A 16,342-nucleotide genomic window follows, 5' to 3' on the forward strand; every position below is an offset into this window, starting at 1 on the left:
CAAGGTAGGCGGAACAATTTTGATCAGGCAACAATTCGTGTTTCCAAGGTAAAGGATAAGGTTACTGATTTTGACTGCCATAGGCAATGACATTAAGAGTAAAGAAATTTCTTAAGTATTAAAATAAAAACCCATCACATATATATATAATATATGTATATATACACAAAACATACAAAATTATATATATAATTTTTACAAAATTATATATAATGTTAATATTTGTATAATATATAAATTATATTTTATAACATATACATAAAATTATAATATATTACATATGTTATATGATATATAATTATATATTATATATAATTTTTTGATTATATATATATATAATTTTCAAAAAACTAAAGTTGAAGATAAAGAAAGAACATTCTCCTTGCTTTCTTGCTCCTGGATCTGGGTATGTTTCTCTATCATAAACCAAGTTGCCTGGGTGAGAGTTAAGAGTCATCTCTCAAAGCCACACAATTCAAAATTAAATCTTGACTCTGTCTAACGCCATGACAGGCAGTTATGTGTTATTTGATGTACCCACTAGACTTTAAATTTTATTAGGAAACGTGTCATCCTTTGCTCAATAATGGTTAAGTGAATGGCCCATTGTTAGAAGACCATCAGTTCTTTGCAGGTATTTAAAAAATACACCTCTAGAGAGCTATCCCATAATTTTAAGGCCTCTAGAATCCTGGTTCTTAAACATGTGCAACCGACTTTGGAACAGCCTTGTTGGAATGGATGCCAGTTCATATTGTAGATTTTTCCAGAGGTTAAAAGTGTCTTGCTTTTTCTGTTACTTTGATTTAGTCTTGATAGAATACAGTTTTTCTTTGCAATATATTTGATGATGCAAAAGAAAAAATAAAATGCAACTCTTATTTTAATAAATGGATAAATATTGTCAGAATTTGTTAGTTTGGTAAAATGGCCTTTTAGTAGACAAGCCCCAAAGTGGCATCAATGATAGTGGGGGAGTTTTAGGACAACTTAATGTGCATGTGAAGTAAGACCGTTTCTCACTGCTCTGGTAAGAATGGGTATGCAGAGAACAAATGGAGATGGTACATATTGCTAGGTTGGCAAAAGTGGTAATTACAAATGATGATTTATTTGTAGCTAACTGAACTTAGATCCCATATTTGAATCATGTCGCACCATTCACTTCTTATCTAATCTGTTTGCTTCTTAAAGTCTAAAACCAGGAAATTTTCAGTGGGCTTCAAAACGATGTCTAAAGCAATGATTGCTTTCAGTGTGTTTCTATGGATGGTATTTGTGACTTAGAAAAAATACAGGTTTCAGCTTTATCATTTTACCACTGTTATGCTCGTTGTAATTAGCTATTTCTGTAAAAGAATAAAAAGATGAGGGGTTGCCATTACTCTCAAAACATCAGACAACAGGACACATTTTGTTGGCCCTGGATCACTTGGTAAAATACATTATCATTTTTCTCAAAGTCAGGCTATTTCATGCGGAGGTGAAGATTTTTTTGTTTTCAGTTTGGATCACTGGAATTTGTGTTCCTGAAAGCAAATGCAAAATACAGGTGTGGTAGATTACAAAAAAAAAAAAGTCACAAATTCTTCCACACCCTGAACGTACCCACTTGCAATTCTCTCATCAAGAGTTGGAATTGTACTTCTTTTTTTATTACTTAAGTACAGTTGATATGTATTAATTATATTATATTAACTAGTTTCAGGAGTACAACATAGTGATTTGACATTTATATACCTTACACTGTGTTCACGACACTAAGTCTGGTAATCATCTGTGACCATGCAAATTTATGGCAATATTATTGAGTATATTCCCCTTCCGTAGGTAAAGATTTTGATAGAGCAAACTGTTTTCAGTATGTTTTGCCAAATTAACAGCAAGTAGTAAAGTCCACTAGACGTACAGATGTGGTATCTGAATAGTTTATAGTGGCTCTGAACTTGAGCACTACTTAGAGGATGGTTTCTTTCTACAGACTCATTTCCCACTTGGAAGAAAGATGTTTCCGTGTAGGGCAATAACTTCAAGAAAAGGGGCTGTCACCAGGCTTATGAAAGTAATGAAGAAGTGGGGTCCAAATGATATTTCAAAAGTGAAAAAAGGACTAATTTATATATTATTATCTCAGTCCCCAGTAGGTTTAGCTCATAAACTAAGACGTAAAGTGCTAAGTGCTGCTGGTTCTATTAAAGTACATTGATTTATCCTTATGATAAAAAGAAATTTAAGACAGTAATGCAGAGCTTTGGCAATGTTGTAACAGTGTCCTCAGCGAATTAGCAAATATATATCTAGCTGGCTTAAGACATACTCCAGTCAGCATATGTATAGAAGGGAAGCAATAGTTTGTCCTATAAGTGACATAGGTATGACTCAAGATAGTTGTTATTTTGTCCACCCAATTCAGATTCCGTATGGCCGAAAATCTGGAAAGCAAATTAAGAGAGCACACAATGTTTAAGCTGTTTTATATAAGTTCAGGCTCAACTTAATACATTTTCAAGTCATCTAAAGTGATTTATTTTCACCAACATACTTAAGTGTCTACTATGAGAATTTCCAGTTAGTTATAACACTGCTTTTTGCTTTTTTGTTTGTTGGATACATGAGGTGCATTGATACAACGTTCACAAATGATGAAAGTGAAGTTCTACCCTTAGGATTGTTGATGTCATTGATGTAAAAGGTACTCTGCCCTGTTAGAATTTCATCTCATCTTTGACTAAAGGGAAGTATCTGTTCTGTGGCAGGGTAGAGTTCAGTTCATTCTCTAAATGTTTTCTTTGCACAGTTAGCAGAACAGTTTTGAGTTAAACACAGTTGAACATGTCATCATGGGTTAATTTGAAAAAGTATGGTCAACTTCTAAAAAATTATTAAATTTATTGGGCTGACATTGGCTAGTAAAATTGTAGGTTTTAAGTGTATAGTTCTGTAATACATCATCCATATATTGTATTGTGTGCTTACTGTCTAAAGTCAAGTTTATTTCTGTCACCATTTATCCTCCCTCTACCTTCTTCTACCTGCTGACACCCCTCTTTCCCCCTTGTAATCATCATACTGTTGTCTATGTCACAAGTTTGTTTTCTATTTGCTCAATCCCTTCTCCTTTTTCGCCAAGCCCCCCAAACCCCTTCCCCTCTGACAGCTCTCGGTCTGTTTCCTGGATCTATGAGTCTGTTTCTATTTTGCTTGTTTATTTTGTTCATTAGATTCCACATCTGAGTGAAATCGTATGATACTGTATTTGTCTTTCTCTGACTGACTTATTTCACTTAGCATTAGACTCTCCAGGTCCATCTATGCTGTCACAATAGGCTTTAAAGAGAACAGAAGACCTTTAGTCTCGGTTATATGTAAAAAATTTAGAATCACCCTTGGACCCTATTGTTAATGGAAATGTGCACAAAGCCAGCCAGTCTTTGGCAAAATTGAGAGGTGGAAAGCATTTGGTGTCCTTGGCTTCCAAGGATATGACTTCTTTCCCAAAGGTGCTCATTAAGTGAACATTTCTAGAAATACCTCTGTGTTCAAACAATTGCTGATGACGTTTTCATCTAAATAATCAGTTGTTCAGGCCTTTGTTTTCTCCAAGTGTTATGATTGATAATAAGGACCACAATTATAAATAATTTTTAGTGCTATGTATTCTAGATTAGGAAAACCCTGTTAAGTCATTTGTTCCCAGCTTTGTAATTCACTCTGGAGCTGCATTGTAGGTTGCTGGTTTTTTTTAAATGGTAAACATGTAGATGTCATGATTCTAGGCTCTTTCTAGAAATAAGCTCTTTTGAATTGAACTACAATTCAATATGCACTTTAATCTCAATTGAGTCCTGTATGTTTTGGGCAAAATGATGTTAATAGAGTTAAGTGGATCTATGGTTTTTCATCAAAGTGAACCATTGGCTTGTATTTGAAAACAAGTTCTTATGGAAAGCATGTTTGAATGAAGAGAAGTGCATTTCAGACCCACAGTGACTACTCGAAACAACTACAGAAAGTTCACCTCTCTGAAGTTTAATTTCATTATTGCTAAAATAAAAGATTTTACTTTAACGCCAGAGTTTTCTTAGGTTTATGACTATTTACCTTACATCTTTAGTTGACTTAAAAAATATTTTTCTTCCCCCTTTAGATTTCCAGCCTTGACAACTCTTTTGAGTACCCAGTACTTTACTAAACAGTCATCCATTCAATCATTTAATGAATACTAATTTAGGACCTACTATGTTTCAGGTCCTGTGTGAGGTGCTGAGGTAATGACAGTTAAAAAAACAAACAAACAAACAAAAAACCTCTGCAGCTTCTAGATGAGTGAGAGAAACAGAGTAATGAAGAAATCAGACTACTTAGTATAAAATTAAAGCTACGATTTGGAGACTACCGTGGGGACATGATAATGAATAATGAGAGACTTCCCGGAAAATGATAATTACAAAGGTGGGCATTAATCGGGGATGTGCTCAGTGAGGGTCGAGCTACCTGGTTGAGAAGAACAATGGGAACAGGACGTGCAATTAGACTACGGGCCCGGGACCAGCTTTATGGAGTATCTGCTCTCCGACTCTGTTCCTCCTCTTCAGAAATACTGACTTAGTGTCTGGAATGGAAGCACCTCTTATGGGACTTAGAGTGTACAGAAGCAATCTAATCAACTCAGAGTTGGCTCTCTGTGGCCCTTTCACTAACATTAAGAGGACTATTATAGGAAAATATAATAATCCACAAATTGTAGATATGGTTGCATCTGGATACATTTGGGAAATGAGTTCTTCCTGATAAGCCTCATGATGAATTAGTGGAAATTGGAAGATAGCTACTTCTTATCTTTTGGATCTGATTCTGAAAAGCATGGGTAAGCCTTTTTGGGACTTCAAGGACTTGGTTTAAGAAATGGAAATATGAGAGCTCCCCCCACCCCGATTAGGGCAGTTCTATTCAGTTTAACACATATTTGGAGAGCCTGTTAGGTGCTAAGCACTACACAGAGAACAAAGGCTATGTGGAGGATTAGGGCACAGTGCCTGATTTTAATGAGCTCCAAGTGCAATTGTCCAGCAATTTCAATCATGACCTACTTTGTAGAATGTGAGAAAATACAGGATACTTAGTTTTGACTTTCAGAAATAATCACAGAAAAAATATGGAGTAGTTAATTTAAAAATAAGATTTAAATTCAAATAGAATGATCTAGCTATGCTTGTGCTTAGCAAAAGAAGTACCATTGTTCATGTGGAAGTTTTTCAAGAAGGTACTATGTCCAAGTTTTACTATAGCTGAATTTTAACATTGTGCTTAGTACTGTTTTGTATTGATGAATGATGTCTTGTAGGTCCTGGTTAAACAATACATGTTATATAGCAAAGGGAAAGCTAGGAGGGTTTTTTTGTCCTGGACTTTGTTGTTGAGTCATTAAATCTATTAATGGTTGAGGAAGCACACTAAATTATGAGAGTGACTGAGTTTGGACCACGTCTTTATTTCCCGAAGCTGCTACTTTCAGTTCCAGCAGTAGGGCTGATCTTTTGCCTCAGAATTTTTCTCCACGTTTTCCTCCTATTCTTCTTTAGCAACCATCCCTTAGACCTATTTACCCTGATTCTGACTTTAAAAAATCAACCACATTCAAGGGAAAGGGCTTCTTGCCCCCGAAGGGCTAGACCTGACAGCTACCACGCTGTTTCGCCAAGCTCTGACTTTTAAAAGGTGAAGCGAGCAGCAAGTTTCCTTATTGAAACAACAGTCTTCTGTGCTTTTCCAGGTCAGGTAGTTTTGTTTCATGTGAGACAAATCAAAGAGACATAAGTTAAGGGCACTTTCTAGGGTCTCTTTGGGAGTTGGGGCACAAGCTCTGAGAACAGGAAGGGTCAGTGTGCTGGTCAGAGATGCTTGGCTACCCTTCAAGTACATGCAGCTGGGTAGCTGGAATTGTCTAAAGGTGGGCGGAATAGAAAAAGGCATATTTTGGGGCATATCAATCAATGAATATTTGTGCACAGGAAAACCGCCACTTCTTCCAGGCTGATGCAGCCCTGCTTTAGGGAGCCTGGTTTGGGGAGCAGTGGGGTTCAGTCCCTGCATGCTGTCTTGGTCAGAGGCATTTGCGCAGCACGCAGACTACACCTCCGTGTGCTGTTACCCTGAAGGTGGTAGAGCCTGTCCCCGAAATATAGCCTGGACTTTGGTGTAAGACGCTGCAGTCTGGGCTTGGCTTCTGGCTGTGCAACCACAAGCCAGGAGACCTTGGACAAGTTGCTTGACCTTTCTGTCCCTCCGTTTCCTCATCTAGAAAATGGACACATTAATACCACATCATACTGTGCTGTAGGGTTAAACAAAATGACAAATACCACCTCCTTTGTGTAACCCCTGCCCCCAAACAAGCACTTATTACATTTTTAGCTGTTTTAACACAGGACAAATTCTATGCCTGTGGGACTTTATCATCTTGAGATTGGTAGCATTTAAAAAGGTACCTCTATTTTTAAATAATAGGAAATGAAGAAATGAAAACTTGACTATATGTGTAGTAGAGACACTGGTTTTCTGAATGACTATTTTAACACTTTGGTGCTGCAATACTTCCTACTGTCATTACAAGAACCTGACATTTTTTGTTTCGTATTGTTTTACCATCTTGTATATAAACAGTTCATCACTGAATATACATTGTGAAAATTCTTTATTATATTCACTATATCTTAGAGCCTAAATTCCTTTTTCCTAAGAATAATACATTTCCCTATTAATTTTTCTTTGATTAAGAATATGGACTTCACTTTCTGTCCAAATTCTGAGAAAAATCTATCAATATATTGAGTAAAATCAGCATTCTTCTTTATTTCACCTCAAGTTATTTGAAACATGGATGAGTCAAACTCTGAGTCCTGTATTTTGCGCTTTAGATAAAATGAGATGCTCACGAATGCACGATCCTTTTGCTGACTTGTATTATCCTTGCTCGAATGTGTTTACCTTATTGCTCAGTGTCACTCGTTTACGTCTCCCCAAACATGCCCCATGTACTATTTGCAGATACTTTTTCAAGTTTTAATATCTTTAACCATTGCAGAAGAACTTCAGAAAGGCTGTTACGTGGGTAATCAGAAAGGCAGAAAATGGTCCCATCTTCCACCTACCTTGGGCTCCTGGAGAGCAGAATAGCATTTAGAATTGTAACCTTAACCCCTTCGGCTAAGGCTCATGGAGGACTGGAATGCCTTAAAGGATATCTTTGTGTCCTACCCATCCCTGCATCTCCTTGCCCCACTCAACAGCGGACCCTCATCATTCACTCTTTCACTATTCTCTGCCGTTCTGTCAACCTTTGCTTTGTTTATTCTGCTCTGTCATCAACACTGTTCTTGCCTCTGCCTCCCAGCTTTTACCACATCGCGATATCTGCTGTCGTATGCATGTGCGTATGTGTGCGAATATCTGTGTGTACATGTGTGCTCGTGTACTGTTCAGGGCCACTTTGTCAGCTGCTGACTGTGTCTTGCACTAAAAACTCTTAAGAAGAAACTGACTTAGCAAATGCAGTGGAACCTCAGTTCTCAAATTTAATTTGTTCTGGAACACTGAGTAACGATTTGTTCGAAAACCAGATCTCCCTTGTCCGTCCCCTGGAAGAAGGGGGACTGATTATACAGTTATCCCCATGAAAGGGCTGTTGGGTAGAGGATTCAGACCCAAGTTTTATTTAAGAACTGAGATTTTTTTTCCTGTGAACAACTTAGTTGAGAACCAAATTGTTAGAGAACCCCGATGTTCAAGAACCGAGGGGTAACTCTACTGTTGAAGTCAGCCTGTGTTATAAACTGACAGCCAGTCTGTGGATGGGCCTTCGTCAGGTTCCCACACCTTGTCCAGTCATCTGTCACCTGAGCCGTGGGGTCAGCTGGTACAGGGCATAGGAGTAAAGAAGGGTTCCATGTGAAAGAGCTGTGAGTGTAGCCAGTACTTGGCATTGCCTTCTGATCTGATAGAATTAACTGCAAGTCACTTTCAAAGACTTCCAGTACAATAATCAAAATACAAGATAGAAAATAAACATAAGAGAAGTTTAGATGAGAGGCAATTTGAGAAGGAAAGACATTTTGTGTACTATAACTGAGTTTTAAATCATCTAGTGAGATTACCATGTAATTTCACCTAATTATGTCACTTAAACATAAAGGCCAGATTCACTCCTCCATAGTCTTCAGTGTTCATTTTAAGTGTGAAAATGGGCAGCAGGAAACTAAGCTCATTAGTACAAACTGAAAAATTCCCCCATAATTTTAAGTAGTTTGTATCATTTCCCACCCATGGAAAACCTCCCTTTCCTTCTAATTATATTCCTTCTCAAAAATTGGGCTAATAATTATTAGTAACTCTTATCTAATTTAGCACTTATTATTTTTATTTTTCATGCCAGTTTTTTAATTGTTCTATTGCTACTCAGAGACTATGTGTATTCAAGTTTATTTTTTCCTCATATTGACTGTTTCTTGACTTCTTGATTTAATTTGTTCTGAAACTAAATACATCTGCATTCCTAGCAAAAGTGAGGATTCAAATGAAGGTCCATATTCCTGGCTATTCCTCCTGAATAATATTTCTGCTTGCTCTTGGAAGTTCAACAATATTTCCAATAAATAGTGCCACAGAACAACTAACTTACTGTTTAATGCCACCACAAATCTCCTTCTGCATGTGTGTTTTTTCTGCTGATTATATCTTTTATGTGTGAATCACTTGGATTGAGATTCAGTATGTAGAACGCAAAATAGCTTTCCTTCTCAGAGTGGCTCTCATCTAAGCTTTTCTCACAATGTTTAATAAATACAGCTTAGTTATCAAAAAATTAGGTTCAGACACCAGAAACTGGGTTCTAGTACCGGATTCTCCTTATAGCTCTTCACATAGTGGGTGAACTTTTTTGGTGCTGACAGTGTTACAAAGGGTCTAGGTGTCCTTTGAGGTCCCCTACCCTCTCTCTTGGGAGGAAATCTCTGCATTATTGTGTTGTTCTGCCCAGAGGATCATCTTCCCATATTGGAGTGAACACTTCTCCTTTGACTGTCTCTCATTCCATGTGGTCCTGATGGAGCCGTCAGTCACCCGAGGCATTGTCATTCTGAAGGGTGGACTTGTGACCTAAGCTAGGTCACTCAGATTCTCCTGCTCCTTAACTTGAATCTTAAACAGTGAGACACAAAGATAAAAAACAATTGTAGCTGCATTTTTCTTTAAGTTTCTTGTCCATTGACTTATTTTACTTAGTGTTTAGAGTTTCCCCAATTCCCATCTTTACATGGTCACACTGTTTAGTCTCCCTGTGATTCTGATATAGAATATCCTTCCAGCAAATCTCTTTTCTTTTTGCTTATGATGACAATTTGTCTAATTTGTTTGTCACCAAAGGGTTATAACAGCTTCAGGGAGCCTAATAAACTGGAATTATTCCCCTTCATTCAAATAGGTTTGTTGTTTTGGTGGGTAAAGGCAACCATCAGATGAATTATATCTTTGATATCTCTGAATCTGACTTTATAGTGCAAGTGCTCTTACTGAACACATCACGATTCAGAAGTTCAGGCAGAATGAGGTTTCTGCAGGTATCTGTTGGATACTTCTCATCCTGAGAGCGTTACACAACCTGCCGAATGGGCTCCTGTGGAACCTCTTCCACCGCAGCTGACCTGTGTCTTAGCTGATGAAAGCCCTGTGCTGACTGACATCCAGGCTTTCTCTGCCTGTGCTTCTCCACAAGTCTCTGCTTTGTTCCTTCCTATCATTACCATGTTTGCACTGGCTTCTTGTCCATTTCCCAGTGCAGTGAATTTTCCAGGATAGCTTACACAGTACTTGTTATTTGACAAAAGGTCTTGGCATTACTCTAAACCTGACCTGCTATTAGCTCTTTCACAAAAGTCCCTTTCTTTACATAAGATTGCAGAACAGAAGACTCTTTCTGTAGTAGCTGGTTTACTCAGTTTCTGTTTCATTTGTTTGGGAAGTGTTGGCCTTTCTTAAGCATCTGTACAAAGGTATTTTATCTTGGTCTAATATGGGTACAGATTTTTTCCCTCTACAGTAAAAGTGCTTATCCTGAATAAGGAAATGTCCCTAGGTGGGCTTTATAAGGCTACAAATTCTTAGAGATTTCTTGCAGCATTTGTTGTAAGGTGTACTTTTACAAGAGTCATAGATTTTATCAGATTTTCAATGTTTCATGTCTCTCAAAACAAACAAAAAACCTCACAAATAAACAAAAAGCTATTTATAACCTTGACTTCTCTCCTTAGGCTGTAGAGTACTCATTGTCCGAGTCCGTTTGGGGATGAATAAATCCGTACCCAGACCTGAAGTCACTCCAAATTCACTAGATTAGAGTTAAACAGACAGATTCTGAGGGATATCATGTTGCTTCTTCTGACAACTCAAATCAACTACCAGGTAGGTGTCCGCAAGTTGTCAAAGGCAAGCAAAACAACCCTACCCCTGTCACCAGACAAGCGCATTCAGAGGAAAGCAAGCATTAGGATACTGTGCTCAGTTTTGCCAAGTGCAGCCCGAGGGGCAGAGAATTGCTGTTTGTAGCTCACCTGGGTTATATATGAAAATAAAATTTCCTGTCATTATAGAGCTTGCATCTTGAGCTGTTTGCAGATACAGGGGATGCACATGTATATATACAGCTACACTCTTTTGCACCGATTACCTAGGGTTTAGAATTTACACAGTATTTGGTATTGGAAGAACTGAAATCAATGTCATCCTTATTAATTTAATGGCAGTGTGATCTTGGGTGATTCACAGACACCCAAGTCTGTGAAATGAAAGTGATGGCATTTTCTAAATCCCACAATTACTTTGGTCATCAATGAAATATGCCGATGATCTATAAAATGTTTTACTGAGTTATTAACAACAGATGTCATATTATGCAATTGGAAATGATTACTCAAGTCTGGAAGTTAATGTTTTGTTGTGAATCCAAGTCCTCCTCTGGCACGGACGATCTCAGCTGCTATGCTAGGTTTGCTGATTATCCACCCCTGCTGTCTGGCTTAGAAATCAGCCTTGAAATTAAATGCATACTTCTGTTTTTGTATTTGTTTTTGTTTTTCAAAGACGAGTGCATTTGAAACCCGATAGAAATTCTTCCTCTGAGACAGAAATGGATTTTTAGAGATGACAGCTCCACATTTCAGATGCTCTTCAATCTTTTTCAATCTAAACTTCTGAAGTCCTCAACTTCTAGCAAATCCCATGCAGGGCTCTGACTGTAGCCTCTCCTAAGAGAGGAAGGGGAGTGAGAATCACTGGGCACGTAGAGTACACCAGCCCCTGCTCGTGCTGAGGGCTTTTCCCAAGCGTTCTCATTCTGTCCTCATTCTGCTCCCCCCCCCTCCCCTATGTCTGCCTCCATAGAATCCCGTATTTTTCTTCTTTCAGTCCCTTCCCTTTATATTTTAGTAACTTATTTTTAATTGTAATTGACATAAAGTATTACATTAGGTTAGGTATACAACATAGGTCAATGTTTCTATACCTTACGAAGTGATGAGCCCAGGACTGTGGTGACCCTCTGTCTCCATATACAGTTGTTACGGTGTTATTCACTCTACTCCCTGTGTTCTATGTTACGTGCCTCTGACGTATTTTATAACTGGAGTTTGTACTTCTTCATCCTCAGTCCTTTCTCTTCAGATATACAAAAAAAAGGAGAGCAAGACAAAATCAGAATATCTCTCTTGAAGCCCGAGCATCTTACAAAAGTTCAATGATATAACTTTGGTGGTAGTGCTTTTAAAAAAGCCTCATTGAAGAGCATTGTCTGCCTGGTTTGTATAAAACTTGAGTTTGGTGGTAGAATATGCTCAGGACAGCTGCCCTGGCATGCCTGTCCTATTGCTAATGTAGCTGTGGGGTATGAGCTAGGTGAGTCTCTGAACCTGTTCCAGTCAGCATGTCCTAATTTATCATAGAAGTAGACCATGGGCTAATCCTGAACCAGCCTTTCAATCTGCAGACTCTGGGCCTTTGTCTACATGTGACTTTTGTGAAAAAAATACATATGGACTTGGTTTATCATCCAGGAACTCAGTCTTCTAATCCTTGACCTCTTCTCTTCCACATGTGGATAAAAATATTATCATGGAAAGAATGTAGAGCACTTGAAAGAAAGCTTTATATTTTCTAGTGTTGATGGTAAAATGAGGGCTAAACAATAGAAAAACAGTCATTTAAAAATGCTTGGGAAGAAACAAATAGTTCAGAACTTGGAATTGAGATCATGCAGTCCATATTTAGCAAAAACACTACTTCCAGCTGCATTTGTTGTTTGGTTACCAAAAGAGAGGAGAAAAAAGACACAGAGATTTCAGATTTTTATTTTAGCAAGGCTTAAATCTTCAGATAATGACTTTTATTATAAAGTGGAGTCCAGCACGACAAAGAAGAGGTGCCTGCGGTTACTCTAGTTTATGGGCCCTTACCCATAAGCTATGGAAATTTCCTTAGTTACTCCACTTTTCTTTTGTGACCTGGATTTTTAAGGTGCAAAGAATCTGATTAACTGGCACAGACCTGTTGATGAGCCAAGCATGTGGAAAGAATTCAGAATAGGGTAATGGAGATGTTTCAGATCTTTTTTTCCATTCACAAAGCAGATGCATTTGGCTGAACGAGCTAATTCTCTGAAAAAAAAAATATATATATGGTGATTCTTGCCTGTATTCCGTACCTCAGTAGTCTTCGCTTTCTGTTTAATTCTTTCACTTTTGCTTGGCTTGCTTTGTATCGCGAATATGGTGTTTCAGAGATGGGTCTTTTTCAGTTAAAGATTTTGTCAGTGGCATCGCTCCCTGGAACTCTGATTGAACTTCTCTGCTGGGTGGCTAGACTCAGCCCTCCACCAGTCTAGAGACTTGATTGAGAGAAAATGACTCACTGCAGATTCATAGCCAGACTGATGTTGGATAGAATACCTTGGAAGAGGAAGGATGGAGCTCCTTCCATTATACCTTCCAAGATGTTCTTCCTGATTATAAGTGCTTTGAGAGTTCTGGTGTCTATATCCTTCAGCCTCTCTTCCTTTACCAATATGCTCTCTCCTTTCTGTTAAGGAAATAAAAATGTTAACAGTTAAAAACATGTAATTTTTCAAACTTAAATGCTTTCATATCTGTAATAAGAAATGGTGAATATACAATGGAGAGAGAGTACTTTCATGGTTAAGTCTTTGGGCTGTGAATTCAGACAGCCTAGATTCATACCCTAGCTTTGTCATTTGCTATGTGGCCTTGTGTTTTTCTATCTGTAAAATGGAGGTGATGATAATAACTACCCCATAGAGCTATGATATGGATTAAAGACATGTAGAGCATTTAAACAGAACCTGGAAAATAGTTAACACTGAAGAAAGTTATTAATACTAAGACAAATTGACTACAAGAGTGATTACCACATGGTATACCTCGTATTCATTAGGTTTTACTTCTCCATGAACAAGAATATACACATGGCCAGTCTTAGTAAATAGACTCTCACGAGGATATTTTCAAAAGTAACTCCAATGACTTAAGCTGGAAGGAACCCTGCCCAAGAGTGTGGCCACACCACGCATTAATAGTGAGTTATCAAAGGGTGTCTGCAACAATCTATTTTAATGGTAAAGCCAACAGATCGCTTTGAATATTTCTAAAGCAACCAGATTTTGTCTTGTGAGGGTGGATTTCTTTAAAGGCTTAAATGTTTTGCCACATCTGAATGATTGGGTTACTCTTGTGGATCTGGCCAACAGACAAATTTTTCTTATAGATTTTTTGTAAAAGGCAGAACACTGCCTCATTACTTACACGCTGTTGTGTTAGCTCTCTTCATTCCTGATCAACGAAGTTCATTTCACTTGATGTGATTGAAAAGCAATGCAATTTGTTCATAAATCCCTTTACTAAAACTGAGCAAATCAGAAAGCATTTAATCTACTTTGTATAAAAATGGAAGCAATAGAATGGGGAAATGTGTTTTTTTGAATCTCTATGGGCACTTTATTCAGATAGCCAGTGATCCGAAAAGGTGGTGGATTCTTACCCTAACAGACCATGTCCCCTTCTCTTTCCAGGACCGCGTTTTCCTACCAGAGAATAAACAAGGTGCAGTGAGGGGTTTTGAAGTTCAGGGAGGATTAGGTGAAAGAAGCTGCAACATTCCTGCCCTGGGCAGTTAGCTGTTCCCAGGGGCCGGTGGTCCTCTGTCTCTCCCTGGAACACAAAGGCCCGGATGCCTCCACTTGTCCCCAGGCAGTAATCTTTAGAGGTGCCCCAGGATGTCTCCTGTTTTCTCAGGAGCCAGGATGGGCCTTATCTGTAGTTTCTGAAACAAAAGCTTTAACATATGCATGCCTTACTAGGGTTACAACTATTTACCTTAAGCTAAAATTTTTCAACTCTTAAATCCCCTATCAAAACGACGGAAATGGAGATGGCAGAGATGATTCCAGCATACATAACAAGGAGGCCCAAGCCCAGTGGGTGGGGAGGACGAGGTTCACCAGCCGTGGGCAGCCTGTGTTATTGCATGATAGACCGCAGGGAACACTGCCAACACCAGAGGAACAAGGAAGCCTATGGTCCCAAGGAGGCCCAGGACCTGGGCCCAGATGTTCAGGCACTCGGCGGTGGATGCGTAGCTCTGGGCTCCAATCATGTTACCCACCATCTTCCGGTCCCTAGACTTAATGGAGTAGGTGAACGCCACGAAGCCTAGGCAGCAGACGTTGAAGAAGAGCGTGTTGAACAGGGACCAGACGATGTGGTCAGGCACAGCGGTCTCAAGCTGGATGTTGACCACAGTGGTTGTCACCGGTGCTGAGACCTGGGAAGCCCCCAGCATAACCACCTCCTGCTCCTCCTTGAGCATCTCGTAGGATGTGGGCGCTCCGGCATGGGGGCCAGTGAAGAAGCTCATGGTCCCTAAACAAAGAGGATGTCCTCAGGACCCAGGGACCATGTAGGCTCATTCCCCTCCTTGCACGAAATGTGTTTTCTTTTAAATCCCATTTTATTATGATATTACGCCAATGGTATTACTGTTTGCTATATTGATCACAGTTGACTTCATGGCTGTGTGTTGACCACAAAGTGTAATCTAGAGGACATTTCGGATTTTAAATGACTTTCCAGAGTACCCAAGTTAAAATTGTTGATGCTACATGACAACTGCTATTATTTCAGTGCCAGTCAAATATAAAAGAACATTAATATTCATTAGTAATGTTACAGCTGGTGACTCCTTCACAATATTGTAATGGTTTAAATACTCATTTCAAACAGTGTATTGGAATATTCACACAATAAGCCCTGATTGACACAATCATTAAAGAAGCCCTGTAACACCAACGAAAAATATGTAACCAATACATTAGGCTAAGAAAGTATTTTAAAAATATACTTCAGTTGACAGGACCTAGCAGTCTGCAAAGAGTGATTAATTTTTGAATGAGATGCAAGGGGAAATTACAATGATAGAAATCTGGAACATAGATTCAAGTCTCAGTTTGATCATTTGCGTTCAATGTCACTGTTTCAATTTCCATAAATTAGGCTTTGTGCCATAATGTGTCTATAGAGGCAGTTACAAGGATAAAATAAAACAGAAATAAATAAAATGAAAGGGGGGTGGCATAGGGTTGTGAAATGGTGCTGCCATCTCTGAGTGCCTGCTAGGACCACGCACCACGTTGGACTTTCATATGTGCTATCTCATTTCATCTTATTAGCGAAGTGCCTCCATCTCTGTTTTAGAAACGAGGAAACTAAAGGCTAGAGAGGGTTTCAGTCATTTGCACATAGCTGGACAATGAGGGCGAGGATTTCCATCCAAGTGTGGGTATTCTCTGAACCCCATCAAAATGCTTCTGGGGGTTGCTAAGGTAGATGGTATTGGTGTTGAAGCAGGGTAGAAGTCATGGAATCTCCTTTCAAGGACTTTACCATTTTACTGCAGTGATGAGACTGAGATGCGCAGTGCCTAAGTTCGTGGGTGGTCTGCAATATAATACCAGCTGCTTCGTGCTCTGAAAGAGTCAAGTTGTACTGCCCTCCCTCTCCTCCCCTGCTTTTGTAACCATGACGTATGGGGAGAGAAATTGGATTCTGCTCATTCAACCTGAACAAATCAACAAAGAGATTTCTTACTGTGCTTTACATTTCTGGTTCTGTAACTGTAGACTATTACTGGGAAAAAGAAATTTTATAATTTATTTTGAAGATACTTCTTGTGGTAACTTATCTCCCTTACCATTTATTTTGCTATACTTTCCTCAACTTCCTAAAGC

General features: G+C 38.7%; 1 protein-coding gene across 2 annotated transcripts in view; it reads left to right on the top strand.

Moving 5' to 3' along the window:
• The window catches only part of PRKG1 (protein kinase cGMP-dependent 1), a 1,161,962-nt gene that overhangs the window by 456,710 nt on the left and 688,910 nt on the right, over positions 1–16,342 (top strand). The window lies entirely within an intron of this gene.

Source organism: Desmodus rotundus, chromosome 4 (assembly GCF_022682495.2).
Source record: "Desmodus rotundus isolate HL8 chromosome 4, HLdesRot8A.1, whole genome shotgun sequence".
NCBI classification, from domain to species: Eukaryota; Metazoa; Chordata; class Mammalia; order Chiroptera; family Phyllostomidae; genus Desmodus; species Desmodus rotundus.